The 9939-nt window shown below is 42.4% G+C and overlaps 2 protein-coding genes and 1 long non-coding RNA gene across 3 annotated transcripts in view; 1 reads left to right on the forward strand and 2 right to left on the reverse strand.

The window, feature by feature from the left end:
• LOC108719524 (gastrula zinc finger protein XlCGF57.1-like) overlaps positions 1-9939 on the reverse strand; it is a 385853-nt gene that overhangs the window by 339458 nt on the left and 36456 nt on the right. The gene's annotated exons all lie outside the window — the stretch shown is intronic.
• Positions 1-9939, reverse strand: part of znf214 (zinc finger protein 214) — a 210501-nt gene that overhangs the window by 44542 nt on the left and 156020 nt on the right.
• LOC121394839 lies at positions 664-9553 on the forward strand. Its single transcript, XR_005962027.1, has 3 exons — positions 664-705; positions 7728-7847; positions 9468-9553. It is a non-coding gene; the product is annotated as an uncharacterized LOC121394839 (long non-coding RNA).

A 9939-nucleotide genomic window follows, 5' to 3' on the forward strand; every position in this document is an offset into this window, starting at 1 on the left:
TTTTATTGTTTGGGGGCCATAGGGCTGGTTATCCTATCTCTAAGAAATCCATAGCTAGTTGAATCCATTTCTACAGCTTATGCCAAGGCAGGAATGTCACCTCTCTTGTCAGTCAGGGCCCATTCCACAAGAAAGGTCAGTACCTCCTGGGCCCACTACCAAGAGACTTTGTTAGAAGCAATATGTCAAGTAGCCACCTGGGCCCTCATACATTTTCAAAGTTCTATACATTTGATGTTTTCCATGCTCAGCAGTCTGAGTTTGGCCAGAAGGTGCTACAAGCAGCGGTAGCACATAGATAGCTTCCTGTTAGTTCAATTATCTTCAGTTGTTATTTTTTGCACATACTGTTCTCAGTTTTTTTCCCTACCCTTTTTTGGATGGCTCTGGGACATCCCCATACATCCTGCACTGACAGGTAGGGCCATATGCATAAAAGGAGATTTACTTACCTGGTAAATATCTTTTGCATAGGCCCGTACTGTCAGTGCAGCATCCCGCCCTTGTGTTTGGATGCCAGTTGCTGCCGATCCTTAGTTAGATAGGGAGTTAGTTCTATGTGTCTCCTTCACAGACTGAGGACAGAGGAAGACACAGGAAGAGGAGGAGTCTAAAATTCATTAATTGTTTGTCCTGCCTCCAGGAAGGAGAACCCCCATATGTCCTGCACTGACAGTATGGGCCTATGCAAAAGATATTTACCAGGTAAGTAAATCTCCTTTTCTTTACCCAGTGGCGTAACTACCAGGGGTGCAGGGGTGCAACTGCACCAGGTCCATGGCCTCCTATGGGGCCCGCATACATGAGGGAAGTAAGCAGCCAAAAGAAGTTTTAAGCACAGTTTGCTCATACTGGAGCAGTCATGGGTCGGATTAAAGCTAGCAGGGTCACATTTCCAGCAGGTAATCTTCTTGAAACAAAATCGTCATAAACCTGCAGGCTGTCTGTATTTTCGCTAAGCAAGATTGAAGGAGCTGTCCCAAGGGGAGGCTGTGAAGTGTCAGCAAGAAGCTGATTGGAGAGTGCCACTGCCAATCCAGTGTAGGGAGGAGAGAGCACCAGGAGCAAAGAGGGAGGAGTAAAGAGGAGGCGGGAACTCCAGGCAGACGATCGTGTCAGTGAAGTTGAGAAGTTGTGAGAAGTGAGTGTCAGACTGTCACAATTGTGTATCTGGATGTACTTGTGTATAATAACATTGCCTATGATAAAATATTCAGTCATGTTTCAACACAATGTTTGGTATTTTTTATATATATATATATATATATGTGTGTGTGTGTGTGTGTGTGTGTGTGTGTTTGTTCCATTGTTCAAGCGATTCAGCCTGGCCCATTTGATTTCTGGCAGTTTATAACAAGCTCATGTTCTTAGAAAGGAGCAGATGAGCTGCCCTAGGGGAAATGTGGGGCATCAGGTGTGGGTATGTGAGATTATGCAATGTTTCTGGGTAGAGTCCTGAGCGGAACCAATTTCTAAGTAAAAACTTTAAATGGAGTAAAATATAGACAATATTATTAAGATAAGAAATTTAAATGAGACCCGCAACCAAACCCAAAGCCCCGCGACCTGCAGACCCAGGGATATACCCACACCTGAAAATCCTCCCCTCATTCCGCACGGTGCCTGCTTTTTTTGTGGGTAAACCACGGGTACCCTACCTGCTGCAGGACTCTGGGTGCACAATAGCACCTGATTATCTGAATCAGTGATGTGTTATTTATCTGCCAAACAATAGCTGTGTATATCAGGCCCAGACTGTGTGGATTCTGGCAAATACAGAGGGGCTACTGTAAGATGCCATAGACACTCATTATTTATTGGGCACCTGTGGGGCTCTTTGGTCCTCTGTGTACTTGAAATGCCAGGGACTAGTTTGACAGCCAGACCTGCAGTATATTTTCACTGTATGCCTGCCCTAGTATGACTGCATGTGCTATTTGTAAATGGATTCTTTTTCTTTTTTTACAATTTTACATATAATTTATTATGCATGTTATTGGCATTGCATTTATACTGTATTCTGGGATAATATGCATCAAGGTGACACTCTTTTATAAACAGTGGATACAGTGGATACATTTGCACAAACAAACTTTTGCTTTAATTTTTGAACCTACACCTGGCTAAATAATGCTGAGCACAGATTGGTTGCTATAAGGTTCCGCCCAGGAGCAAATTTGCCACTGTTCACAAATAATCCTGTGTTTATTCTACACTTTTTGTGAATTCTGGTGCTATTTGTCTATGAAACAAGCAGGGGAAGATGTACCATATCCGACCCAAACAAAAAAGCCATCCTCTGCATATGTCGGCGCTCGACTCCATTGGACAGTTATTTGGGTGCTGCTTGCTGTTTCCTTTATTTTGCCCTATATTCTCTTCGATCATGATCTGCAGTGATTGGATAATGTAGGAAAAAATTTGAACCTGCCCTCCATCCAATCACAGCACAGCTAAGCCTGGTCTACAAACAGAACAGATAAAGAACATGCAGTGTGCCTGCGTCTTCAAGTAAAGGTGGCCATACACGGGCCGATAAAAGCTGGAGACAGACCGTGTCGGCAGCTTATTGGCCCATGTATGGGGCCCTGCGACGGGCTTTACCGATCGAGATCTGGCCGAAAGTCGGCCAGATCTCGATCGGATGGGACATGGGACATCTATTCGTTGATGCGGTCCCGCGATCCGACCGCCCGTTTGGGCATTGTTAGGGTCCGATCGTTGGGCCCTAGGGCCCACGATTGGATCAGCCTGATATTACCCACCTCAAGGTGGGCATATCGGAGGGAGATCCGCTCGTTTGGCGACATTGCCAAACGAGCGGATCTCTCCATGTATGGCCACCTTTAGCATCAGTGTGTTAAAGTGAAGCAGACATGTACAGGGCTTCAGGAGTTCTTTGGAGAAGATCTGTATAGGCACAAATCACCACAGACTGACCTCGCTATTCACTCCTTCATAATGAAAAGTCAGTCCGTCTATGAGATAAGGCTTTTTTTTTTTTAAACTTGTTTTTATTTGGCATTTTATACATGGTAGTCATTTCTTATTGGTTGTTCGGTAAATTTTCAGTCCGTTCCATCAACATTATATATTAAAATTATAATAACATTGTAATATAAACATTATAACATTGTAATATAAACATTATAATAACATTGTAATAACGTTACTAACATTCAGCTCTTAAGACATCAGTGTTAAGACCCTATAGAGGATTCTGTGGGTAAGAGGCTAACAACCTATTCGTTTGGTGACTCCTGGGGGGGTGCCTAGTTTGGTTGTCGTTGTTCTTGTTACCGGCTTCTGAGGTACTGGGACGACTCCATGACCAGTATTTCTGCGTCGTACCGTATTGTGTATCTAAATGTGTGGACTGTTAAGCTGGCCATAGACGCAAAGATCCGATCGTACGAGTCGATGATTCGTATGATTTTCAGACCGTGTGTGGAGAGTCCCGATATTTTTCATCCGGCGGATATCAGTTGGTTGGTCGATCGGAGAGGTTAAAAGATTTCTGTCGGCTGCTGATAATATCTCTGCGTGTATTGCCGATCGTATGATTTTCAGTGGGAGACTGTCACCAGCTTTGGTCGGACATAACTTTTCGTACGATTACTGTCAGGGGCAGAACATCGGCTGATCTGTTATTTTACTACTTTATTTCATCTGAATGGTTAGTGGCAGGTCGGGAGATGGGAAAGTCTGATCCTACGATGATTCCAACGATCGGATCTTTGCGTCTGTGGCCAGCTTCAGGTGTCTGATTTGTTGTGGTAGAGATTCTATGTATGTTGTCCATATCTTTAAAGGGATACTGTCATGGATAAAAAAAATGTTTTCAAAACACATCAGTTAATAGTGCTGCTCCAGCAGAATTCTGCACTGAAATCCATTTCTCAAAAGAGCAAACAGATTTTTTTATATTCAATTTTGAAATCTGACATGGGGCTAGACATATTGTCAATTTCCCAGTTGCCCCTGGTCATGTGACTTGTGATAGAGTGATATCAGTCCCCTCCCTTTTTTCCCCCAGCAGCCTAACAACAGAACAATGGGAAGGTAACCAGATAACAGCTCCCTAACACAAGATAACAGCTGCCTGGTAGATCTAAGAACAGCACTCAATAGTAAAATCCAGGTCCCACTGAGACACATTCAGTTACATTGAGAAGGAAAAACAGCAGCCTGCCAGAAAGCAGTTCTCTCCGAAAGTGCAGGCACAAGTCACATGACCAGGGGCAGCTGGGAAATTGACAAAATGTCTTGCCCCATGTCAGATTTCAAAATTGAATATAAAAAAATCTGTTCCTTTCTGATTGGTGCTTCTAACCAATCCATGTGAAAGATGTGGTGTAGTTTTTGTTTTACTATTGTTATGGAGGGAGGATCTGTGTTTCGCCAGTACTGCAGTATTGTTTTCCTAGCAGCCGCCACCAGTCTTCCAATCAAGTTCTTTTCTGTTTTTGTTAAATGCGTATCGGCTGTGTTGTTGTAAATATTGCCCACTCTAGTTGCATATGGAGAGGTTTTCCAGTCATCTGAGCACCATATTCTGCTATTTATTTCCAGAAGTTTTGTAGTGAAGGGTGTGACCATAGGTTGTATATTAAATGTGCTTTAAGGGAGTGGCATCTCAGGCAGTTATTTATGGTGATCATAGAACATCTATACAAGTCTCTGTACAGGGTGGAGCCGCCTTTTTAAAACACTGCCAGAAAGTTGCTGTGAAACTGAATATTTAAGGGGCAGCTTCAGAAAGGGAAACCAGAACCAGATATAGGGGAGAAGGGATGATTTGTACAAGGGCAATGGGAAGCCACAGATTAGGGGAGAGGAAGGAACTTGGTTGGAAAATAGTTAAAAAAAAATAATCAGAATAAAAAGCAATAAAATAAGGGATGCACTGAATCCAGAATTCGGTTCAGGATTCTGACTTTTTCAGCAGGATTCAGCCGAATCCTTGTGCCTGGCCAAACCAAATCCAAACCCTCATTTGCATATGTACATTTTTACAGAGTTATAAGCTAAATAGCAATACTTTGCCCTAACAAAGTGTACCAGTTTCTGTAATTCAATTTCTAATTTCAGTCCCATGACATTAGGTATGACGTTGTTACCTGCCCGTGACATGCATAAAGTGTTGGGGACCCAGTTGTCAATTTCCCCACCAGGGCCCCTAAGTGTCTAGTTACACCACTGTCTTTACTACAACCTACCTGTGTTGTATAAACAAATCATTCACAGGAGTCTATTACACCCATTGACATTATCTATGAACCTGTAGGTAAAAACCCCCTGTCCATGCCCTCCAACCACTGACCCCCATCTTTTATTCCCACTTTACCTGTCTGACAATAAGGAAAATAAACCAAGCCAAGTGCAGGGTGAGTTTCCATGGTCCTTTATTTCATTGATTCTTTCTTGGTGTTAAGGTTATTGGTTACAGGTTTATGTTTATTAGGGAAATTAAAGGCACAAGAGGAATGGCGTCCAGACTGCTCTTTTTTGGCTATTTCCCCAGCTCAGTAAGTGTTATCTATTCATATGGAATTGTGACTGGTTAAAGACTGGGCCCAAATATGTTGGATGTGAGTTCTATGTGTCCCTTCACCTTCAATGAAAACACAAAGAAAGAGAAACATTAAAGGACACAAGGCCGTTAGCAAAGATCACTGTCTGTGTGTTGAGCAACTCTCCTGCCTCATTCCTTTCCCTCAGCCCATTAGGAATATCAGGAACAACATCATTTAGTTTAGATCTCTTGCCATTTGCCCCAGCAATTCCCATTTTTGCCCCATTAGCAATTGTGAGAATCCCAGTATAATATTTGTGCTTCTCTGCCTGTACCCAGAAGCCCCTGCCAGGTATCAGCAATGGGACACAATACTCATTCCTGTGATGTCTTCTCCTCATGGTTTCACTCCATTCCACACCCCAAGGGATTATAATCCTTCTCCTGCCCAACAGATACACAATCATCTATTTGTAACAGTAATGATATAGGCTCCAAGTCTCAGGGACACAACACTTGGCTTTGGAAGAAGCTACTACACCCCACTGTATTGGACTAAACAATTCTCCAAACTGAGGACAGTTGGAAGTCACCATAGGGTAATAATCACCCACACAACTCCTTTAGGGAATGATTGTATTGCAAGTTCCACATGTTATAAATTTCCTTCGAGTTTCAATGGTAGCCAGCCTGCGGTTTTGGTTCAGATGATGCCAGGCTTGGGCACTGCTACTGCTGCTCATTGGAACATGTGGGTACAGTTGAGATTGTTACTGCTGGGCAGTCTCTGTGATATTCCATGTGTAAAAAGAAAATATGGAATTCTTGACAGCGCCTAAAGTTGTCCATACATGATATGATCTCCTTGTTGGCAATGTCCCCAAACAAGCAGATGTTCCCTGTTATGCCCACCAATGGTAGGGCAATATCGGGATAATCCGAACATTTGGCCCTAGGGCCAAAAGATTGGATTACAATGAAGAAAATTGGCACTGACGGGTCATAGGACCATATCAACTAGCCAATGTGGTCCTCAATCGCAGGAGAAATCAGACCTGCCCAATCAATATCTGGCCTGATATCGATCAGGGAGACCCAGATAAAATAAGATGCCCAATTGGTCTAAAGGATCAATATTGGCAGTTTTAATCTGCCAGTGTATGGCCTGATATCCGCCCCTGTTATAAATGCAGAAAAGGCATTGATTCATTCTGCCAACCACAAAGGCAGCTTCCAGAGGGGGCCAATCACATGCCATTCTAGAGGACCATTATAGGTACTAATCCCATGCTGAATTGTGATAGGTAGGATGGTAGGATTTTGAGTCCAATGTCCCTGGTATACTTATATTGTTGGGCAAACATTCCATAGCAATAGTCTAGTTTTCCAGGAAACATCTTTAAGAATGAGCAGACAGACCTGGTTGGGGAGATATAAAGTTTCCGCTGATCTATTAGAAATTCCTCAACAATATTGCACAGGTCAGCATTTGGAGTTAGAGGTCTCCTCGGAGATTGACTATAGAAGAAACACTCCACATTGGGTTAATAACTTCGCCTCTGACACGTGTGGGTGTCAGGAATTTGGATCATCCATTTATCAGAAATCAAACCTGCCCAATCAATATCTGGTCTGAAATCGATCAGGCGCTCAGTACACTGCACTGTAGGACAGGAACCAATCAGCAGCTAGCAGGACCTGATAGGGAACTGAAGCCTGTCTGTGCTTGTGTGACTGCAGGTCTGTGATAAGCTGTCCCCTCCTACTGTGCTTCTGGCGGGACCATTAGGACACACTTTCCATTATTTTAAACATTTAAAACTAAGAGAAGCTCTCACATGAAGCAAGAGGTAAGTGATTACAGCCTTCCAAGTTGGCTGCCAACTGTAACTTAGCTTTTTGCTTTTAAATAATATAATTGGGTCTATTAAAAGGAAGCTTTCATGAAATGGTGTCCAAGCTATAAACATGGAAGGATAATAACATTTTAGACTCTCTGCTTTCATCAACCAATTTACCTTCCCCCTCTTGCTTCTTTTTTATTTTCCATTTCTCTCTCCAACTCTGGTCAAAGAATCTTGGTCTCTATAGATAATGAGAAAGCCTTTGATTCTGTGGAGAAGACGGGATCTATACATTATGGCTATTAAATAATAAATCTGTATAATAATCTACATGTTGCAACCCAGTGTCGTCTCCTTTGTATCATCAGCCTCACTCTCTTCTGAAATCAAAGTACTGGCACCAGATGCCCCTCAAGATTTCCATCTCAGTGCTTCAGCATGTCCAAACATTATATGAGCAGCTTCATATTCTGTGAGACTGGGTTCAGGTATGTTCTTTGATGGCGTCTTAATTAGTGGTGGTTGCGAAGCAAAGCATCACTACTGTTATCTTGCAAACTTATTTTTATTCTTCTTCCGTATGAAAGTTTGGCGCGTAACTAGTCCCGCACCGTTTGTCCTAGACCCATGAATGAGGTGTCAAATCGTGCGGCTTAATCGGGAATGGGGTGGTATGACTTTTCTAAGGGGTGGGTGGTTAATTGCCCCTTGCGGGGGCAATTAACCACCCCGAAAAGTCCCATAGATTAACATTGAGGCCAACTTTTGACGGATTCTAGCGCAGAGAGGGAATCTTGTAGAAACGTTAAATTTACCACATTTGAAGAGGTTTGCGACCTGTGTCAGATGATACCCCACACGAGGGTATAAGTTTTACCCCCGGGGCAGGAGAGGTCCCCAAATTTGCCCCATTGACTTATAATGGGGAATTTATCGAATAATTAGTTTGTCGCAGACCCATGAATGAGGTGTCAAACCGTTCAGCTTATTCGGGAATGGGGTGTTGTGACTTTTCTGTCCTATTTTGGGGACCCAAAAAAGTGAGCGGAGCCGCAAACAACCAATCAGATTTTCCCTATTGACTTCAATGAGAAAATGTAAACAGCTGTAATTCTCACAGTAATAAAGCCAGAGCTCCCAAACTTGGCACCGTGGGTCACTGGGTGACTGCAGCCAAAATTTACAAAAAGTGGGCGGAGTCTACAACAGCCAATCAAATTTCAGCCATTCAATTAAATAGGAAAATGTTAAACTGCTGCCGCTCTTAGACGGTTAATGGCAGGGTCCTCAAAGTTGGCACAGTTGGTCACTGGGGGACTGGGATTAAAATTAAGAAAAGTGGGTGGAGCCAAAACCAACCAATCAGATTTCTTTGATTGGTTTTAATGGGAAAAATTAAGAAGGCTGCCATTCTCTCAGTATTGATGTCAGGGACCTTGAATATCACAAATGTGGTCGCTGGGGGTTTCCACTTCAAGTTTAGAAAAAGTGGGCGGAGCCACCAACAACCAATCAAATTTCATTCATTGATTTTCAATAGAAATGCTGCCATTTTTACACATTAAATGACAGCATTCCCAAACTTTGGTATGTTAGTCACTGAGTGACTGTGGTTCACAATTAGGAAAAAAAGGGGCGGGGCAACAACAGCCAATCAGATTTGGGCCTGAGTTTTGCCACGGCAAGCACCACTCACATTTTCTTCAGGAAATGTACCTCTCTAGTTGTATTAGTTATTCTCAATACTCACTAATGGCTGACGTTAGGAAGGATTGGGGGAAGAAGAGCCTAATGAATATGCCCTTAACCTTGTGAGAAGATACCTCGTTTTACCTACTGGACTAAATATTTCTTCCAAACGAGAAGACTTTCCCAGCACGTTTGCCCATCACAAGCTAAAACAATTCTATAGCCAAAAACTTTTATTTTATAGCTAAAACAGTTATTAATAGTATATATCAAGCCGACCTCTACTAGCAGTGATGTTCTAGAACTCTTCAAGATACCCCACAGCTTACTAATAGAAGTTTTATCACAATCATCTATTGTTGTATGTTGGTAAAATATAGTTTTTTTTTGTAATAAACCTTTTCCATTATTTTCTACAGGTGAATGGTTTCTCTCCAGTGTGAAGTCTTTCATCCTTGCGATGGTTGCTCTTAAAGGGGACCCGTCACCCAAAAAATTATTCAATATCCTATCACATTAGTCAAGCAAAATGAACTTTAATTACACTATATAAATTATTTGAATCTTGTTTCCTTCAGTCTGGGAATTCATAATTATAACAAGCAGGCAGGAGCCATATTGTGGGACACTGTTATTAAGACAAGACTTGTATCATCTCAGAGTCTTGTTTGTGCACCAGAATGGGGGACCTGATGTCCATCCCCATGTCCTGGTTACACAATTAAATGGTGAAGAGATTGGGGGGAATGTGGGGAGAGCAGTGACATGTAGGAAGTGCTGAATGGAAAGTGAAAGTAATTGCCTAAGACATAGAGGAGGGGCAGACAATATTTGATTGACAGCTGAGATGTTTAAATGAACTTACAACAGCTATGAATGCTTTAATAAAAA

The sequence above is a fragment of the Xenopus laevis genome, chromosome 6L (assembly GCF_017654675.1).
Source record: "Xenopus laevis strain J_2021 chromosome 6L, Xenopus_laevis_v10.1, whole genome shotgun sequence".
NCBI classification, from domain to species: Eukaryota; Metazoa; Chordata; class Amphibia; order Anura; family Pipidae; genus Xenopus; species Xenopus laevis.